Below are 22,828 nucleotides of genomic sequence, written 5' to 3' on the forward strand. Positions count from 1 at the left end.
TCACAGCGGCGTTGCAGAGGATAGAACTTCAGCTGTTTAAGTCGAGTCCAGTAATCAAGTCTCATCATGCCATTTATTTTTTTTTTTTTTTTTTTTTGTGATTTTATAATAGGAGGCAAAGTTCACGATATCGGATGAATATCGCCTTCTCCCATTAAAATTGTTCTTTGTGTTGTTTCAGGCTCCAGCAAGCGAGGAAATAAGTCTCAAGAGGAAATGCAAATTCACAACCAGTTTTATTTACATAGTTACACAGAATAAATTATGTGTGTCGCTCTCAGTATACCATCTCAAGCTGTGTACGTTTCGTTGTATATCCGTTAACGCGAGCCCATTACCTCTGGAGATACGACTTACAGACAGGACTAGCCTGGAGACCCAACCAGTGAATATGTGTGTTCAGCAAGCGCTTGCGGTGAAGGAGATACTGTCTCACGTGACTTTATTAGAAGGTTGCGATTGATTGGGTTGCATATTGGCGCGCAATAGGACAAGAGACAAGTTGCGCCAATACCAACCAATCAGATTAGTGAACACAACAGGGTCCAAAAGGGCGGCCGAAAGCTAGCTGTTATCCACTACGTCCGTATTTATGTATATATAACAGAGAGAGAGAGAGAGGATGACACGCTGTAGATCTGTGTTGCGCTTCGATCTTCATTATGTCTTGTTTTTTGTTGTTGTTGTTTTGTTTTTGTTTGTAGGGGGGGGCACAATGGGCAACAGTATTGGAGGTAGGGCCTAGCGAATAAGGAGAAGAGAGGGATGATGGTTTCATGATCCTAGATTGGAAAGTTCTGAGGATCCATGAGCACATTCTGCGGGCAACATCGACTTTTTTGTTGATGTGCACACTCCAACTAAGGTTGCTGTCGACAGTCACACCTAGGTCTCTGATTTTATCCGACGGTTCAAGGTCTCCCGACGGTAGCGTGTGTAATTGTTTGAGTGTGCCCTCTTCCAAAGTGGATGAGCTCAAATTTTTCTTCGTTCAACTGCATGTTATTTTTGTGTGTGTGTGTGTGTGTTCCACTGGGTTACTGCGCATAGGTCCGATTGAAGCAGAAGCATTGTTTGATCATATGCTTCCTTAATGACTTTCTGGAGCTTAGAGTTATCAGCAAATATTTTTATGGTGCTTTGCTCAATGGAATCTGTAATGTCATTGATATAGACAATAAAAAGAAGTGGACCCAGCACGGTACCCTGCGGGACTCCGCTGATGACTTTTGCTGGTCTTGAGTAGATGCCATCAACCACAACATGCTGGGTCCTGTTTGTTAGGAAATACCCAATCCATTGCAGTAGCTTTCGACCGATTCTAGTGTTGGATAGTTTCTTTAACAGTATATGGTGGCCGACTCTATCAAAGGCCTTGCTGAAATCAAGGTATATGACATCAGAATTGGAGCCCTCACTTAGTGCATTTAAGATGTCATAAAAGTGGTGGGGGAGTTGTGTTAGACAGTCCCTCCCACCACAAAAGCCATGCTGGTTGTAATTTAGATTATTTTGTTCTAGGAAGGCTGTTATTCTTGATCTCAACACGCTCAAATACTTTGACGATATGAGTTGAGTGAGATTGGATGATAGTTTACAGGGAGCGATTTATTCCCCCTTTTAAAGATAGGAACGACTGACAAGGAGAGGTTTTGATGGATAATATTATATATATATATATATTGTATACAACTGGGGAAGTTATTCACAGGCACCATCCACGAGAAAAAACAATAGTTGAGTTAGTGATAATATATCTAATGTAAATAAATATGCAAAAAGAAAGAAAAAAAAAGCAAAATGCTCACTGTTCTAATTATCTCAACGCTAACTCAATCTTTGTAGAGGATGCAACTGCAAAGGAAATACTCGTTGACGCCTTCTACTTAAAAAACAACTAGTCAAGTCACCGCTCCCATTGTTTTGATGCGCCATTTTCTATCATTAACAAAACGGTCGGCATTTTTGACAGCACGGATTTGCTAGTTATGAACCAAGAAATTTAATTCACAAGTTAAAATTATACTGAAGGTGGGGGGTGGGATCCGTTTATTTTCAGAATTCGTCGAGGCGATTCCTCAAAACTTGTAAGAGTCTGTGTATGTGTGTGCGTTTGTCTTACGTCATATTTTTAGTAAAAATCTTAGGTCTCTTCCAACAATAAAATCACTTCTAATCAGTTAATCACACACAAGTTTGCGATCAAATAAATTATAATATAAATTGCCGCACCTATTATTGTTCAAAGGAGAAAAGGTTTAGCTTTATTGGTACTCTGTGAACTTACAACTGGTGCCAATAGACCTGGTCTAGCAGTCACACATAAATGTAAACAAATTTTATGTAAAACACTCCTGCACACATATACACACGCGCGCGCGCACATAGAAAGTAATAATAAAGTAAATTTATTGTTGCAGTTTATTTAGATCCTTCGTAGGTCAATTTACAAGAGACAAACATTCGGGTGGTACAAATGAGAATGGCCTACTTCACGACAGGCACTAGTATGTCTGAATGGGCAGTGTTGTTTGTATGCAGTGAGTATAATACATTTTATACATAGATATAGTATCGAACTTCTTATCCGGCTTCCAGAATTTCCAGAAAAAAAAAAACGCAATAACGAGAAATATACTGAAGTTAGTTAATATACATCCGGTGTGTCAAAAAAAAAAATTGTTTTACTCTCTTGAGTAGGTAAAGATTAAACGTACACTGCTTTAGAATTGCATTAATTTGTATCTATTAAGTAAAGTATGTTTTTATTTTTACTTTCCTTCGTTCAATTTTCATCCCATAAATATACTGTATACATGATACATTAAGGTTTATTTAAGAAATTTTCAGTATTTCAATAAATATCAAACAGACCCTGCTTTTGGAAGTATATTAAATTCTATCTGTTAAATGCAATTTAGTTCTTGACTTTTCATATTTTATTCTATATCTTAAATATATGTATTTAGACTGTCTCCAGAAATCCGGGACACTTCCGGTACCATGCTTGCCGGATAAGTAGTCCGGTATATATACACATATATATTACATACATATGACTGAACTCTTTCTGTTAACCGGCACAAGCTCATCCGTAGGGCCAGTTGAAAAAATATATTTTTCATGGCATTTTAGAAATTTCGGTAAACTTCAAATGATGCGTTCTTAATGGAAAAATCTGACGGAGATAAAACTATAAATAATAGCATGTTGATAAACATTATGTTTAATAACCCTTTCTACCCGTAGGACTGAACCCACATTCTATATAAACATGACAAACGTTCTACCATTGGATAGGCAGCTTTCGAGTTTTTTCTTATCTGAAGGTCTTTTTTAACCCAATATTTATTTACATGCTATTATTTATAACTTTATCTACTTCAAGTCCTTCCATTAAAAACGAATGCTTCTTTCACTCTATTTGCATCCCACTTGTATTGAATAGTCCTTTGAACGATGTGTGAGCGCGTGTACACGTACATATGTATATATTAAACATGAGTATCTGTCTGTCTTTCCACCTGGCTATTTTTAATTATTTATCTATTTATTAACTTTTACAATGAAAAAGTTGACAGTGACATCAGAATGATTGCGGCTCGCAATTCGACTTCGAAGTAACTGTCATCCTTCTTGTAAAAAGTTAACTATATACTCTATCAGATAAAAGAAAAAAGGATCCTTCAATCTAAAGTTTGATTTCATATATAACTCGACATAAAAACATCAATCACTCAATCATTCTACGCAAAGACACGTCAATAATTTTATTAAATTTTGCAGATGTTGGGAACTACTGGATAGATAAAAATCTGTTTTTAAAAAATCATGTTCTGTTTTTAAAAAGAATCATCGTTACTAGCAATTTAAAAAATATTTATTTGCTGTTTAATCCCCAGGTATAACCACGACCGAACAGACCTTTCATCAAAGGCATTCCAACCGTGTCCATCCTGTCTTTTTTTATACCTTGGCATTGTGTATTTTGTCACTCCCAGTTTTAAAGATAGCTTAATTTTGCTGCTATTACTAACAGGTCTAACAACTCTCTTAAAGGTAGCGAGCTTAGTTTCAAACAACAAAGCTTGCTGCTGGTCACATACTTATCAAACCACCTATCCATTCAGTTATTTCACTGATGGAGGCGGTGGCAGCAACATCAACTACATTTACTGTTGTCACAGCAACTGCTGTTGTAGTTATACACAGTATATACTATACCGGGATATATTGTTATATAGTTCTTTTATCCTTTACTTGTCAGTCACTGGACTGTAATCATGCTGAGGCATAGCCCTTCAAAGCTTTTAGTCGAACAAATCGACCCCAGTACGTTTAAAAAAAAAATCGACACCCGGTTGTCAGTCGTAGTTGGGTAGAGAAACACAAGCGCGAACAATACACACGTCAAGCTTCTTTCAGTTTCTGCCCATCAAATCCACTCACGAGACTTTCGTCAGCCCGGAGACTAGGATAATGGAAGACACTTTCCCAAGGTGTCGTGCAATGAGACTGAATTTGAGACAATGTAGTTGGGAAGCAAATTTCTTCCACAGAGCCATGCCTGTGCTTGTATTTATCAAGTGTATATACACACACACAATTGGCGTAGCTGTGTGTTAAGAAGTTTGCTTCCCAACCAGATGGTTCCGAGTTCAGTCCCACTGTGTGGCACCTTAGGCAAGTGTATTCTACTATAGCTTCGGGCTGACTAAAGCCTTGTAAGTGGATTTGGTATATATATATAAATATATACATACACATATATATATTTGTGTGTGTCTGTGTTTGTCTCCCACCATTGCCTGACAACCGATGATGGTGTGTTTACATCTTCATGACTTAGTTCGGCAAAACAGATTGATAGAATAAGTACTAGACTTATAAGGAATAAGTCCAGGTGTTGATTTGTTCAACTAAAGGCAGTGCTGCAGCATGGCTGCAGTCAAATGACTAAACAGATAAATGAATACACACACACACACACACACACACTATATTATATAATATAAAGACATACATGCATATATATTGTAAAGACCTCTTGACCCTTTGTGTATAATACAAGAAGTTTAATACAAAACACCAGAATCAAAATTAGGTAAAAGTATTATATTTCTGTAAAAAAATGTATCCACAAATAGGTATAGAGGGTAGTGGTTTTTACATTTGACATTACATTGTAATGGAGAGAGTAAGTGCAGAAATGTATTTGAACATAGCCACATGTCCTGTAAAACCTTTTTATAACAATCGTTTTAAATGAATTAATGAATGGATGGAGCCCTGGTGGTAAATAAATGAAACAATAATTATCTTAATTATTTTATCTAATCTCTGTTAGGTTCCATTTTATGTTCATGATGTTGGTTGTATGCTACTCTCATTAATAATTATTAATGAGAGAAGCAATAATAGTCGCAATCCTCTTCAGCTGTTAAAGGCTGATTAAATTTTTTAAGTCTTGCAGTACTATGCTATCAAAATGCAATAAAAGTAGCAGAACATAGAATAGGAATACAAGACATTTATTTCAGTAAATAAATAAAAGTGAGAGGAAACAGAACATCTCTCTCCCCCCTCCCTCCCCCCTCTCTCCCCCTCCCTCCCCCTCTCTCTCCCCCCTCCCTCCCCCTCTCTCTCCCCCCTCCCTCCCCTCTCTCTCTCTCTCTCACACACACACACACACACACACACACACACACAATTCTACAAGTTAGCTTCAATTCATGAGACTGAAACTTTAAGTTGCATGGAGCTGAATCAAACAGTTATGAAATAATATATGTAACTTCTACCAAATGTGTTCAGTGATACCTTCTACCCACAAAATTGTGTGTGTGTGTAAATATATATATATTTATAATCCATTATCTTCAGTCCAACAAAATATATTTTGTGAATGGATGTCACTGTCACTCAAGATGAGTCCTTCATTCCTAATTTTCATTGAAAATGTATCTGTTTATGAGGAATATTACCCTACATGGAAACAAGTGTGGGTTGGTGACAGAAAGAGCATCCAGTTGTAGAATATCTACCTCAGCAAAATTGCATCTGACCAATAGTAATATTGAAAAAGTGGATGCAAAAATGATATTTTTTACTCTACTTCTTTATACATTCTCCATTAAAATCATGACTCTTTGGTGTTACCTACATCGAGCAGTGTAGTAACATACTTTGAGGATTATATACCACTTTGAGAATGTACACCATATATATATATATTTATGAATGGAATGAAGGAAATGTACAACTGACATAAATTGAGATGAAACCTTAATAATGCTTAGAATGTTGTTCAAAAATATACTTCTATCAAAAAGTCATTCAGTGAACAACTTTCAACCTGCATCTATCTATGCTTGTAATAAACTCTACTTGAATTGCATTTCAAAATTTTTATTCTAATCTAATTTGTTGGTTTTGCTTCATGAGGATAAATTTACTTTTTATCTATTTTCTTTTTTCATTATTCTTGACATGAAACTTGAAATTAATATAACTGAGATTTTTTTTTTTTTGGCTTAAATTTGTGTGAAATCTGCTGAATGGATAGGAATTTGGCATGGAATGAAAAAAAAAACAAAAAAAACCTGAAAATTGAAATATATCAGATTCAATGGAAATTTGAATTTGAATCAATAATGAGTTTCACTTTACTTTTCAAAGTTGAATCAATCCATCCTTTTTTTTCCACCCCACTATTCCACCAAAAACGGCACTATGTAAAAGGGTTCAAAATAGAGATTTTTTTTCTATCTCTTTTTTTTTTAAATTCAAGATTTGAGTTTTAAATTTCAGAAAATTGATCTTCCAATTCCAATTTATGAAAATATTCATTAAAAAATTTTGTTATAATGAAAACCTGCCACAGGTAATTTCGTGTTTAACATGATATTTTGGGCAAGTATCTTCTACTGTAGCTCTCAGTGACCAAATGCCTTGTGAGTGAATTTAGTAGACAGAAACTGTGTGATTGAAGCCTTTTATATATACTGGGTGTCACACTCTAATCTTTCATCATCTGACACAAGATCACCTCCTCTAATGCCCCCTCCCCTCTCAAAAATTTCTTGTCTGTAAGTTACTTGGTGATTCTGCCAGTGTTGGTGCTATGTAAGAAGCAATCAATCCACACTATAAAGTGGTTGACATTTGGAAGGGCATCCAGCTGTAAAAACCATACCAAAACTGATCTCACCTGTGATGGTGCCATGTAAAAATCACTCAGTCCACTCTGCTGGGTGGTTGGTGTTAGGAAGGCAATCCAGCTGTAAAAGCCATACCAAAACTGACCTCATCTGTGCTGGTGCCGCGTAAAAAGCACTCAGTCCACTCTGCTGGGTGGTTGGTGTTAAGAAGGGCATTCAACCATAAAAACCATGCCAAAACAGACACAGAAGCCTAGTGTAGTCTTCTACCTGGCTGGCTCCTGTCAAACCATCCAATCCATGCCAGCATGGAATGTGGATGTTACACAATGATAATGATGATGTATATATATGCATATAGATACAAATATACACATCTATACACACATACACACACTTATCAGTAAATATCCTGGAATCATGTAGACAGTTAGTGTAATAAAATAAATTATGTAATATACTGTTGTGCACATGAATTTAATGCATTCTATATGACCATGTATTTTAAACTTTACTCTAAAATACTTTTTTGTAGTTTATAAAAGGCAAGACTTAAAATATTCCTTGTTCATGAAAGATAAAAGCTAAATAATATAAAAAGAAAAAAACCCCAAAAAACTTTGCAGCAGTTCAAAATATATATTTTCATTTGCAAGATGAAACAAATCTGATAACAAAGAATGCAGAACAAATTTCAATTTTTCATTATTTCATATATTATTATTTTTGTGCAAGTATAGAAAACTTTATTGTAAAAGAAACAATGAGTGGCCTTATTTCAACAGAATTCTTTAACATTTTATAGAAACTCTTGAAGAGCAGTGTGGTGTGGTGGGGAGCTTGTTTAACTCTTTTGATACCAACCTGAGACTGCTCCTGGTTCTATGATGCAATAAAAAAAAAAAAATTTCCTATTTTAATGTGATCTAAATTAAAACCTTCCATCAAAAATTTCATGTTGATTTATGTCCGAAACACCAACTTAATGATAACAAAGTTATTTTGCTAAATTCTTTATTGCTTTTAAAATTAATTGAAACAAAAAACATTTCAACAAAAATATTGTAGCAAGAGGGTAAAGTGATCTAAATTAAAACTTGTCATCAGAATTACACATTAATTTATGTTCTAATAACAAAATCATTTTACTAAATTCATCATTGTTTTTAAAATTAATTCATTATTTCCAGAATAAAGGAAATGTATCTAAACACAAATATGGTAAACAAAAGTTGGGTGGGGTTCAAGTGTAATGACTGAAAGGTCTTTATGTTTACAAACTATTTATTGACCCAAAGAAATATCATTTTATTATCTAAATACAAGAATTTTGCTTTGAGATTTGTAAAAAATTTTAAATCAGCAAGCATATTGAAAAAGATAATAATTCCACTTTAGATGTCATTGAACAGACAAAAAAAAACGCAGAGATGTTATTCTACTGTTAATAATAGCATTGCTTTTTAGCCAGTGGAAATATAATTTTTGTAAATTTCTGTCTATGTATATTGTAAATCCATATCAAAGTATGGTGGAATAATGTTCTTAGATAATCATGTTCTTGCATATGTGAATGAATCTCTGTGCATACCTTCAGTTGCATATTACTATAACTAGACGCCCCGCCCCACACACACACACACGAGAGGGTGCTGAAAAGTTCCAAGCTTTGAGTAAAATAAAATGCAAGATTGGTTAATTATGATTTTATGCAACATTTTCCCCTCTCAGATTCACACACTTATTGCAGTAGTCCTTCAGTTTTTCTAAGCCCTGTAAAAGAACTCAGGAGGTTGGGCCTCCAACCAAGCCTTACGTGACATCCTTAAAGCCAGGAACTTTTGGGTTCCCCCTCATGTGTGTGTGTGTGCATATATATAAATATATATATATATATATATATATATATATATATATATATATATATATATATATATACATACATACACACAGTTATCTAAGCATAAAACTACATAGTAATATCCTTTGATCTGACAAACTCTCTGTTTGTTTGAATATTTTGAACTATTTAGGTCATTGTTTAAAATTTTAAAGCTTTAATATATTGCATTTGAATATATTTTTTCTTTTTGCATTATCTGACATCTAATTTTGTAATTTTGTGAGGCACAATGGTTATAAGATTCAAGACTACTGACAACATCAGTCATAAATTCAGATCTTATCAGTCAACCATGCTGAGAGATTTGCAAAGGAAAAAGCAGTTACATGTAAAACAATTTCTTCAACATATATATAAGTACAAGCATAATTGTGTGGTTAAGAAGTTCACTTCAAAACTACATGATTTAATCCATTAGTATTTAAATCGGCAACATCCAGCTCTAAAATATTCAATGTTATTTATATCTTAAACTGGCTAGATTTGGCCTCTCACACCTTCCCAACACTATCATAAAAATAAACAATCACTTTGTTGAAATTTCAAAGCTATGAGATGAGGTAATGTACAATTAATTCAAAACAAGGTGAACAGATGTAAGCATTATATTTGACAAGAGTAATCTGAGTGAGAAAGAGTTATATGGTTCACTTCCACTATGCTGCCACTGTTGGCTGGTTATTCCTACAGTAGCTGCATACTGACTTGTGTATTGTGAAATTTAGTGGATAGAAATTGGAACAAGCCTGTTGTGTGTAGCAGGTTGGTGGGGAGAGGGAGGGAGAGAGAGAGGGAGAGAGAGCATGCCATGTATGTGATGCCCTTCTCTTGAAATGTGTGTTCTAATTGTAAACAAAAGTCACCTTGTGTACAATCCGTTCGGGGAATCATGCCCTGCCATTGCAACATTTGCTGTTTGAAGGACAAAGGGAAATAAATATTGTTTTATTTTTTTTGGAAGCAAATGAGTTTTGGTGACATGAAGCCCCAGCATCTGGCTATAGAAAACTCTGCTTCAACAAAACTAATTTGAGGCAGGCAAACATTGATTGAGAAAACTGACACTAATGACAAACCATCCTATGCATGAGCTGTCTTTCTGATTTCACGGTCATTAATTCAGATCTTGCTAATGTCATTGTATTGTGTCCCTGAAGCTGCTAGCCCAAAATGATATTTCCTGCAATTTAGATCACTTAAGAAAGAAAGAAAAAAAAATCTCTCTACTCCCTGCATCGTGATTCAGTAACTTGTGGTAGGACAAATATAAACTGTCTTACCCATGGGCATGGAAAAATAGATGTTAAAATGGTAATAATTTTTGAGTTTATACAAAAGGAGATGTAACTTAATATATTTTGGGCAAATGTAAATGTAGATTCAATAAGGAATGGCATCCAGCATTGGAAACTAGTGTTTCAACAAAAATATGGTAGCAAAAGGGTTAAAGTGATCAAAATTAAGATCTTCCATCAAAATTTCATGTTTAATATATATATTCCAAATACCAAATGACAAAGTTGTTTAACTAAATTTTGCATTATTTTCAAAATTAATTGAAACAAAGGCTGCACATTTGAATAGAAATATGGTAACAAATGGATTAATGGGTTTAAGAATGTTATTATTTCAAGCTAAACATACTTGATGTATTTAACTTTTTCTTGATATAATAAAAATGTGAAAAGCTGGTGTTGTATCACTTTTAGTGACCTATTCAGTCTGTTGTGGATAGAAGAAAAATAAAAGCTGTTGTATATATTTTGAATGTTGTTAGTATAGAAATGAACATTTCTAGTGAATCAAGTCTGTTACATTGTTTTTTCTATTCCGGTTGCCTTATAACGAATTTTATTCACATATCAATGTTATTCATTAAGAATGGCATAAACAATATATCATTACATTTCTTTTTCATTATGAATTTCCTTTCTACATCATTAATTTAATGCCTGCTTTTCCATGCTAGATTTGAGTTTTATTGAGGGTAAATTTCCTATGACCAGATGCCCTTCCTGTCACCAACCCTCACCTGTTTCTAAGCAAGGTGATTTTTCCCTCCTGGCCAGACATGTTCTTGCAGAATATTGAATGACACTGCTTGAATAATAGCGACACTCATTTACAGCTATCAGGTCGTAAACAAGGAGACACAAACACAAATACATGCACTCTCACAAATATATGATGGTCTTCTTTCAGTGTCTGTTTACCAAATTCATTGACAAGGCTTTGGTTAACTCTGGACTATGGTAGATGACACTTACCAAAGGTGCTTTGCCAGAACCAAACCCAGCACCATGTGGTTGGGAAGCAAACTTCTTACCTCACAGCTCCACACCTGTACCTACATGAAACTAGCATGTGCTCTTGATAGGAATTATATTTACTAATCATATCAATATATCTATCAGAGAACATCTTTTATCATTTACTTACTTCAGTCAATGGACTGTAGTTAAGCTGGAGCATTACATTAGACGTTTTAATCTCATAAATCAACCCTAACCCTTATTTCTGATTTAAGTTTGATACTTTTCCTCTCTGTTTTGCTGGACCACTAAATCACTGACATATAAACAAACCAACACCAATTGTCAAGCAATTCAGGACATACACACACACACATTATGGTCTTCCAAACAGTATCCTTCTACCAAATTCTCTAACAAGGCATTTGTTGGCCAGGGGTTATAGTAGAAGACAGTGAGATTGAACCCAAAACTGACATGATTATAAACTGAAGTTCTTAACCACACAGCCATGCCTGCACCTATAAGAACATTTTTTTGTTTTATTTTGTGTTTTGTTTATATAAAATTATCCACGATATCAGTATTGCCATAATTAATTGTATTCTTTTTCTATTATTTTCAGGTAAGTAATGAATCTTGAGATTAACCTGTCCGTGTTTGGTAAGTTGCATGATTATCTATGATTTTTTATTCACAAGATAACAAAAACTGTACAGTTTATCCTTCAGCATTTAAACCTGCCATATCAACCCTGAATATTGTACCTGTTTTCATGTTCAAACTAGCCAGATCTGGCCTCTTACATCTATCGTACAATGTCATTCTAAAAATAAACAATCACATCAACGAAATCTTGAAGCTATGAGATAATGCACGATTAATTGAAAACAATGTGAATAAATAAGCATTACATCTGACGAGGTAATCTGAGCCAGGGATACTGAATCAACATGTCTATTACCATAATTGATGGTGGTTTTGTCTAGCTTTCTCTCTCTCTCAGCTCCGATTGAACAGAACTAAGACCAAAGGAATTCAAGTTATGACCATCCATTTTACTCTCTAAGCCAAATATATCTTTTTCTAAGATGGTGCCCTATGTTGTGCAAACATTAACCTTGTGAGTCAATGTTGAATCAGAGTGTCTAATGTTGAGTCAATATGTCTAATGTTGAGTCAACATGTTTAACCCTTTCGTTACCAACCCAGCTGAAACCGGCTCTGATTCTGAGTACAAATGTCTTGTTTTTCTAAGTTTTGAATTAAAATCTTCCACCAAACCTTAGTCACAATTTATGTTCCTAACACTAGCTGAATGATAACTAAGTTATTTTACTAAATTCTCTGTTATATTTTAAATAATTGAAAGAAACACAGAGCATCTCAAAATAAATATAGTAACAAAAGGGTTAATGTTGAATCAATACTGCTAATATAACTAACAGCTCTACCACTAGGTCAAGGGATCTAATGTTAAGTCAGCAGGTCTAACATTGAGTCAACAGATCCAACATGTCTAATATTGGTTTCAAATTTTGGCACAAGGCCAACAATTTCGTGAGTGGTGGTGGCTAAGTTGATTGCATTGATCTCAGTGCTCAACTGGTACTTATTTTATTCACCCCAAAAGGACAAAAGGTAAAGTCAACCTTCGTGGAATTTGAATACAGAATGTAAACATGGATGAAATGTGCTGCTGTACTAACAGTTCTGCCAACTTGCCAGCTTCAACATGTCTAATATTCAGTGACATCTCTTAGCCATTTAGCTATGAACAAAATGTATGAACAATTTATGTTTTATTTTTAGGTTATTAAAACCATCTTTCTGTAAAGGCAGCCATATTGAGTTACAGAGCTCACAAGCTCACACATATACAAAAGCATGCAATCATGCATATATATTTTACTACTTCAAGTAGCCACAACTGAGATGTGTATTACTATGTCTTGCCAGGAATTTTTGTTTCTCTTTTTTCTTTGGTAGACCCTCAGTTTGTGTTTCTTCTATCAGTAGCATCAATGTAGTAGAGTAGTATTCTTCATCTATTAGACTGCAGAAATCTCCAAAGCTGTAACATCTAATATAGACTATTGTTCAATAGGATAGCAAGCCAACTCTGGATAGAATAACAATAGAAGAGCTTAAATGTGTCTATAAATCTCTACTTTAGTCTTGTGTTCACACCATGAGATGCTTTGAACCCCCATGAGAAGTCTGGAGTATGTGCAATCAAGGTGATTTTAAAAGTTCCTTCTTCATAATCTAGATTTTGGGTCCATAAAGAAAAATGTTACACACACACACACACAGTGGTACACCATACATAGGTACAAGCACGAAGATTCCATTTGTTCAAAATCAAGTGGTGGGGGGGGGGGGGTCGTCGGCGGTGGTGGTGGTGTTTAACAAGGTTTGGAGATATCTACACAAGTGAGGACATATCTACACAAGTGTTCCCCGCTGACTTTGTCTCCTCATAATTTTCAGAAAAATGGATAATTTTTTTCTAAAACTTTCAACAAACACATTTCAGATTCCGATTATATCGAGATTTGTTGTGAAAAAAATATTTTTTCCATGAGTTGGGGAAGGAGTTTTGGAATATTCACGAGTCAGCTTTGTTTCCTCATAACTTTCAGAAAAACGGGTATTTTGTAATGAGATTTTCAGTAAAAACCATTCAGAATATATAGATTATGATTATACTGAAATTTAGTATGGCAAAAAAAAATATCTTAGTGGACTCATACATACTGACTAACACACTTCACATGTAACTACAAAATGAAACATGAAATTTTGAAAAAAAAATTGTGTGTCAGTATGTGTGTGTGTGTGTGTGTGTGTGTGTGTGTGTGTCCTTTTTTTTATTTTCCTATTAAATTTTGATAGAATCGTAATCTACAATATCACTTGACAACCGATGCTGGTGTGTTTATGTCCTCGTAACTTAGCGGTTCAGAAAGAGACTGATAGAATAAGTACTATGCTTACAAAGAATAAGTACTAGAGTCGATTTGCTCGATTAAAGGTGGTACTCCAGTATGGCTGTAGTCGAATGACTAAAACAAATAAAAGAATAGAAAGAATATATATTTGTTATTTTTTTATCTTTTACTCGTTTTGGTTATTAGACTGTGACCATGCAGGGGCACCAACTTGAAAAATTTTTAGTTGAATGAATCGACTCCAATCTTTTTTTGTCTGTAAGCCTTGTATCTATTCTATCAATCTGTTTATTGAACTGCTAAGTTACAGGGACATAAACACACTAATCCCAGTTGTCATGCATTGGTGAGGGAACACACGCTAACACAAAGGCACACATTTTTTTTGTCTACCAGGACCCAATGCTTATAGTAGAAGACAACTACCAGAACTTGCCATGCAGTGGGAATGTCTGGGAGTGAACCTGGAACCATGTGGTTGGAAAGCAAGCTTCTTACCACACAGCTCTGTCTGCCCCTATATATATATATATATATATTCATTTATATTTATATAAGGGCATTACTACAGAATAATGCCACACACTAGACTTCCCAAATAAACACATTTTAGTACCGAATGCGAGGAAAAGCAACCCTTAAAAAAAACCCAAACTTTTTTTAAAAAATAAACTCAACTATATATCGAACGATTTCACGATTACCAGAATAAAATCTGGCTTTCGCTCGTCAGTATAGTACGGTAGAGATATATAAAAGTAAACAAAATCCTCACCTTACCAAAACGAACACCTTATGTATCCGACATAGCAAAAGGAATAATGTTTATCCCTATATATCTATGCAAAAAAGCGGAAATCTTATATATATATATATATATATATATATATATATATATAACCATAGTATCATAACTATTGTTAATATCACACACATACATATGTGTGTGTGTGTATGATGTGATGTTAAACAGTTATGGTACTGTGGTAAGCTCAGGATTGAAGGAAAATAGTTATCATCCACAAGAAGTGGTCAATAGCAGAGTTTGATACAAAAGTTCCCATTTGGTAGGTTAAGTTTATCTATTCGGTCCCAGGAGTGTAGAATCTAATATTTGAAACCTTGTTACTTCACCTGAGAGTTTGAGGAAGAAAGAAAAGTAGTGGAGTTGCTGGGCTGGAGGCAAGTGAGTGAAAAAAAGGAATTAAAGTTGAAGGAATGAGGAGGGGTTGAAGAGAGAAAGAGGGAGAGAGAGAAAGCAAGAAGGTTGTCATCATAATCAAGATCACCTCCCCTTCATTGTTAGCATTATGAACACTATTTTGTCATCATTAATACAATCACCACCACCTCCAATATCACCATCACCAGCTCCAAGCTTTCCACTATCATCATCATCATCATCATCCTTGCCATCACCATAACTACTTCAATTTCCACATCCTCATCACTACATATATATACTACCTCCATCAATACTCACAGCAGCATCATCCTCCTCCTCCATCATTATCATCACTGACACTACCATCTCTTCATAATCAACATTATCATCATTACCACCACCACAATGTCCATCATCATTGTCATCTTCACAACTATCACCACTACTTCCATCATCCCCCCCCCCCCAGTACCACCACCACTATCTCAATTATTCTCATTATCAGCCTCTCTTCTCCATCTTTGTATTCTTTTCAAAATACTCACTTTAAACTTTGCAGGTCATGTGATGGGAGTTTGATTAATATTTTGGTTGGTTTCCACCAATCAGAGACCTACTTGGTCCTCAGTTTATGAATTATCTGGGTCAGAGTCTTTCACTGTTTTCAATGTTTCTAGTTTTATTGGCCTGCTACTGCTGCCTGCTGTTGCCTCTACTCATCAAACACACCAAACTATCCATCAAATCATCACAGACTGACACAATAGCCACAGCCTCCCTGCCTGACCTACAACTGACCCTCACACTGATCATCATTTTGGTTTCTCTGTTCTTCATGCATTTTACAACAAAAGAGAACCCCTAAGAAGGAATATGGGGTGGGGTGGGGGGCAGAAAGAAAGCAAAGAGAAAGAGATTGAAGCAGCAAGGAAGATGGGGGAGAGAAAGAGTGGGGAGGAAGACAAAACAGGAAGAAATATTAGGTGGGGGTTCATGTAGGGGGTGGAAGAGTGAGACAGAGAGGATGAGTTAATAAAAAGAAGAAAGAACATGATATGGAGGGAAATAGGGAGATGTGGAATGAGTGAAAGAAAGTGAAATGTAGGGGAAAAAGATGAGATGCTTTTATAACTGAAACTTGGTTTAAAATGAATATGTAAGTTATGGAAAAAAAAATATATAAGCAACACCAGTGATGATAAAAATAGTTAACATTTGAGTACAATGTCACAAGCTTGTTTTGATTAGCTTTTTATTGCTGTTGTTAATATTATTATTATTGAGTGAGAGAACAATGCATGCCATCAAAGTGAAACTGGTGTGCAAATATACCAAGCCCAATATACCCATCATGAGTACCTGGCTGATAAGAGTACACCAGGCACATGTATGATAACCATATGTGTGTGACATGGTGATCTTATACCAAGATAAACAGTGCTTGACCTTGCAGGTAGGGTCCAGTTAGAATTTTCTTCAGGTTGAGTAGCCCATCCTGCTCAAAAGGTGCCTGAATAAGGTTTGTTTAAGGATGAACAAAATACCCATGTTTCCAGAGGTGAATTATTCAAATCCCAAAGAATTCCTCTCAACACATGGCTATGATGCTCCCCCATTATTCCTGCTCAGTATCAGAGTTACACATATTTGTCAGCCACTAGCTAAAGTCCAGCAACTGACACTCAAATCTGTGGTATTGAGCAGAGTATTTGCTATAGCCCATCTTTCACACTGAGACAAAACATATATATGATAATATTTCCAATCAATTAAGATCAGGGGCCATGAGAGCCACTTCTTGGTACTGCATCAGGGCAATTGTTGTTGTTGTTATTATTATTATTATTATTATTATTATTATCATTATTATTATTATCACCATCATCATTGTTGTTATTATTAAGGCGGCGATGTGGCAGAATTGTTAGCGAACCAGACGAAATGCTTAGCTGTATTTCACTCATCACTATGTTCTGAGTTCAAATTCCACTGAGGTCAACTTTATCTTTCATCCTTTCGTGGTTGATAAAATAAGAACCAGTTGAATACTGGGGTTGATGTACTTGACTGATCACCTCCTCCAAAATTGCTGCCCTTGTGCTAAAATTTGAAACCATTATTATTATTATCAATAATATTAATATTGTTCTTTTTGTCCATACCTGTCGTGTGTGTCACACTTCAAAGAAGAAGTGAGTGGCAAAATGAGAGAGAGTGAGAGAGAAAGAAAGTGGTGACAATGTTTTGTGTTTTTAAATGTTTATCACATCGCAAGAAAAGTAGATATATAGATACATACATACATACATATATATATATATATATATATATATATATATATATATATATACGCACACACACATATATATATATATATATATATATATATATATATATATATGTACATATATACATGCAGAAAAGGAGTAGGTAGTAACTCTATAAGATGTTCAGGTGCAATAAACACTGTAAACAAACAGGAAACAACTTCTATCTCATTCCAGGGAGAAAAACTAGAGGTAGTCGATAGCTTCTGCTATCTGGGTGACCAAGTTAGTAGTGGGGGTGGGTGCGCTGAAAGTGTAGCTGCTAGAATAAGAATAGCCTGGGCAAAGTTTAGAGAGCTCTTACCTCTGCTGGCGACAAAGGGACTCTCACTCAGAGTAAAAGGCAGACTGTATGACGCATGTGTACGAATAGCCATGCTACATGGCAGTGAAACATGGGCTGTGACTGCTGAGGACATGCGTAAGCTCGCAAGGAATGAAGCCAGTATGCTCCGCTGGATGTGTAATGTCAATGTGCATACCCGTCAGAGTGTAAGTATCTTGAGAGAAAAGCTGAACATAAGAAGCATCAGTTGTGGTGTGCAAGAGAGATGATTGCGCTGGTTTGGACATGTGGTGAGAATGAATGAGGATAGCTGCGTGAAAAAGTGCCACACCCTAACAGTTGAGGGAACCCGTGGAAGAGGTAGGCCCAGGAAGACCTGGGCTGAGGTGGTGAGGCAAGACCTTCGAACATTGGGCCTCACCAAGGTGATGACTACTGACCGAGACCTTTGGAAATGTGCTGTGCGTGAGAAGACCCGGCAAGCCAAGTTAGATCGTTGCCAGTGCCCCTGGACTGGCTCTTGTGCGGGTGGCACATAAGATGTACCATCTTGAGCGAGACCGTTGCCAGTACCGCCTGACTGGCCTTTGTAGGGTTTTTGAGTGAGATCGTTGCCAGTGCCCCTGGACTGGCTCTTGTGTGGGTGGCACATAAAAGACACCATTTCAAGCGTGGCCGTTTTCGTGCGGGTGACACGTAAAAGCACCCACTACATTCTCTGAGTGGTTGGCGTTAGGAAGGGCATCCAGCTGTAGAAACTCTGCCAAATTAGATTGGAGCCTGGTGTTGCCATCCGGTTTCACCAGTCCTCAATCAAATCGTCCAACCCATGCTAGCATGGAAAGCGGACGTTAAACGATGATGATGATGATGACATATATACATACATATACATATTTACATACATATACATACATATACAAACATATACATATATATATATAATTATATGCACATAAAAATATATATACATATATATATATATATATATATATATACATATATATATATATATATATATATATATATATATATATATACACATATATATATATATACACATATATACATATAAATACATATATATATATATATATATATGCATATATATATACATATATACATATACAGATGTACATATGTGCATATATACATATACATACATACATATACATATGTACATATATATATCTATATACATATGTACATATGCACACATACACACACACACACACACATATATATATATATATTTATATATGAGGAGTAGATAGACAGCGAACAACTGATGAAGGGTCGTTCTTTATGTTACTTATCCTGTTTTCCATTTGCTTCTCAGGATGTTTGTGTATTGAACTCATTTGCTTTTGTATTTCATGTTGTTTACTGATGGTGATGTCCTGTACCCATATATGCCTATTGATATATATATATATATATATATATATATATACTGTGTATATATGGTTATTGATATACATATAAATATTATTTATATTATTATTTGATTGAACGCCATGCACCCATTTCCAAGTATGTTTATCTCATTATGTATGTATGTATGTATGTATGTATGCATGCAAATCCAATGGGGGTCTTAAAAGACATGTTAGGATCCACAATGAGCAGAACTTACTTGCAGGTATTGGTAGTGCAAATCAGAGGTGCAATCTGTGTGGGTGTTTTTTCAAAACACTGTCTGGTTTAAAAAGCCACATCAGACGCCATGAAAGGGCTAAGGTGTAGGTGCAGGAGGTGGTCAAACTCTGTTTAAGGAGTAGACAACCACCATCTATCTATATATATATATAATGTGTATATGTATATATATATATATATATATATATGTGTGTGTGTGTGTGTGTGTGTGTGTGTGTGTGTGTGTGTGTGTGTGTGTGTGTGTGTGTGTGTGTGTGTGTATGGTACTGTTTATTTCTCGCTCAGACATTTAATATAACATTGTGCTCATAATTATGAGGATGTGAGTTCAATTCCCAGACTAGGTTGTTTGTATTATTCTTGAGCAAGACACTGTATTTCACATTGCTCCAGTTCACTCATCTGTAGTAAGGAAGTGCAATGTTATCAGTCTCGTGAAGACGAGAGGTTAGTATTGTCAGAATCATTTTCAGCCTGCACTTTTGCATTCAAACATGAAAATTCTGGGAGTAGATTATTCTACACCAGCTGGATATTGTTCTTGACCCTTCACCTTTTTTCTAAACATGGTAATATCTTCCCTAGTCCTTCAAACACACAAAGCACAGCAACCACTCATATTTACATTGAAATTTGCAAACGTACAACACCACTTGAATGACTGACATTTACTTACTTTTAGTGCAGGGTGTGATTACAAGAACATATACATTTAATATCCTGTGCAGACATTCATATATACTATTCTCATCATGATTTATTTAACATACACTTTTCCATGCATGCTCTCATAGATCAGAAGGAATTTATCTAGGCAAATTTTCTGCAGCCAGATGCCCTGCATGTGACCAAACTTCACCTGTTTTCAACCAAGGTATTTCCCCACAACCAAACGTTTTTCTTGAAGATTGGAAATGAAGAACATTGCTTATGTGACAGTGACATTCATTTACAAATTTACAACTATCACTATTAAGGGAGGGCATCAGTTACACACACACACACACAATCACATGTATGTGTGTGTGTGTGTGTATAAATTACTTATAACTAATTTGTTAGGATACAGGAAGACAGCAAGTTGGCAGAATCATTACCACGCCAGGCAAAATGCTTAGTGATATTTTGCCCATCCTTATGTTTTGAGTTCAAATTCAACTTAACCATTCATTCTTTTGGTGTCAATAAAATTAGTACCAGTTGAGTCCTGGGGTGAATGTAATTGACTTACCCTGAGCTTGTGCCAAAATTTGAAACTGATATGTTAGGATACAGGATTTCTGTGTTGTACTCTTTCCTTTTCTCTTTTTTCTCTTTCTCTGACTAAAACAGGAAATATTAGAAAGTGAAAACAAAAAAAGAAAAAAAAAACACAGTCACACACATATATTGCTTCTTCCCTCCCCCTCACTCATACATCCTGCAGCCCACTCCCTTGGTGCATTGTCATAATTTAAGGTCATCTTGAACTTAAAGCAATCCAAACCCCAATAGAACTTTCCCAAAACAAGAAAAGTGTGATGACATGTTTGCTATTACATGTAAATCATATTTTATTTTCCTTATCTGTAGCTCTCTTTATAGTATCAGTGCCTCCCTACTTCTACTGCTGTGATATGTGTTGGATAGGAGTAAAAATTCAGAGCTCCTGTGTATTTATAAGAAAATAGAGCAAATTGACCCCAGGACTTATTCTTTGTAAGCCTAGTACTTATTCTATCGGGCTGTTTTGCCAAACCGCTAAGTTATGGGAATGTAAACACACCACCATCGGTTGTCAAGTGATGTTGGGGGGACAAACACGGACACACAAATATATACACACACATACATATATATGTGTGTGTGTGTGTACGACGGGCTTCTTTCAGTTTCTGTCTACCAAATCCACTCACAAGGCTTTGGTCGGCCTGAAGCTATAGTAGAAGACACTTGCCCAAGGTGCCATGCAGTGGGACTGAACCCGGAACCTTGTGTTTCGTAAGCAAGCTACTTACCAAACAGCCACTCCTGAATATTGTCTGTATATTTGCCAACTAGCCACTAGTCTTTTCTCCCTCCACTTTTATATATATAATTAAAACACTAAATGAGGGCGCATGGTTTAGTCACTAGATCATGGTTTCAATTCCTAGAATGGGTGGTGCATTGTTTTCTTGAGCAAAAACATTTCATTCCATGTTGCTCTGCAATCACTTTGACACCTGATGCGTGGTATACTGTGCACCTGTTCAGATAACATCAATTTGATGGAGAGAGTGAGCTAATATGTAACATGAACATTTGATCACTATAAGCAAATCATTTGTGTAGGTCGTTTGACAAAAAGCCGAACACTCATATGCTGTCTTCAATGGGAAAGTCCCATCATATATAACACTCACACATGTGATATATGTATGTGTATTTCTTTACATATATTCTAGACAGTTCATCACTTTTAGTTTCTTTCATATAAGCTTGATGTTTATGATATTTTTTTTTTTTTGGTGGTGTGATGAAATGTATACTGTATTTGCTTGTGTCTTTGATGCATTACCATTATTATCATAATTCTTGTTGCTATACTTAATCTGTTGCATTTCTTATTATTAATGACATTTTCAATTATTCACATAGATGCTCCACAAGCCATAATCTATTTCTAATGCAACTTTTGCCGTGACATTTGTAATTCTTTTGAACATTAAAACATTTTAGATGCAATTTAATACACTCTGTACAACGGACGATGGACATAAGTCAATTTGTCTGTGGATTTCAAAGATTTTGTTGGTGGTTCTTACCATCATCAAAATAGACTGTTGTTGTTATCATCAACATTGTCATCGTTGTCATAATCCCATCATCATTGTCACTGTCTTTGCAATCATCATTTACTGACATATTCACTTATAGTAAATGTCAGATTTAAGATTTTGCAAATTATCTTTTAAGCCCTGACATTTTCTTCTCATTTGCTTATATGTGCCACACAAATATGAACATATGAAAAAAAAAAAAAAGAAAAGGAATTGCAAAAATGGTACAATATCAGAATGAATGCATTGCCATGTCTTGTATGATTTTTCTGTATTACTCTGTTCAAATACTTCAAGTGTCTGTCTTGTATTTCATCACCA

General features: G+C 35.3%; 1 protein-coding gene across 1 annotated transcript in view; it reads left to right on the forward strand.

The window, feature by feature from the left end:
- The first annotated feature begins 2,415 nt into the window (after positions 1–2,415).
- Positions 2,416–22,828, forward strand: part of LOC106871161 (lysine-specific demethylase 2A) — an 82,123-nt gene continuing 61,710 nt past the window's right edge. Inside the window, exons 1-2 of the mRNA XM_014917486.3 lie at positions 2,416–2,540; positions 11,941–11,978. The gene's annotated coding sequence lies outside the window, so the exon portion shown is untranslated. The remainder of the gene's footprint in view (positions 2,541–11,940; positions 11,979–22,828) is intronic.

This window comes from Octopus bimaculoides, chromosome Z (genome assembly GCF_046866305.1).
Source record: "Octopus bimaculoides isolate indiv1 chromosome Z, ASM4686630v1, whole genome shotgun sequence".
In the NCBI taxonomy this organism is placed as follows: domain Eukaryota; kingdom Metazoa; phylum Mollusca; class Cephalopoda; order Octopoda; family Octopodidae; genus Octopus; species Octopus bimaculoides.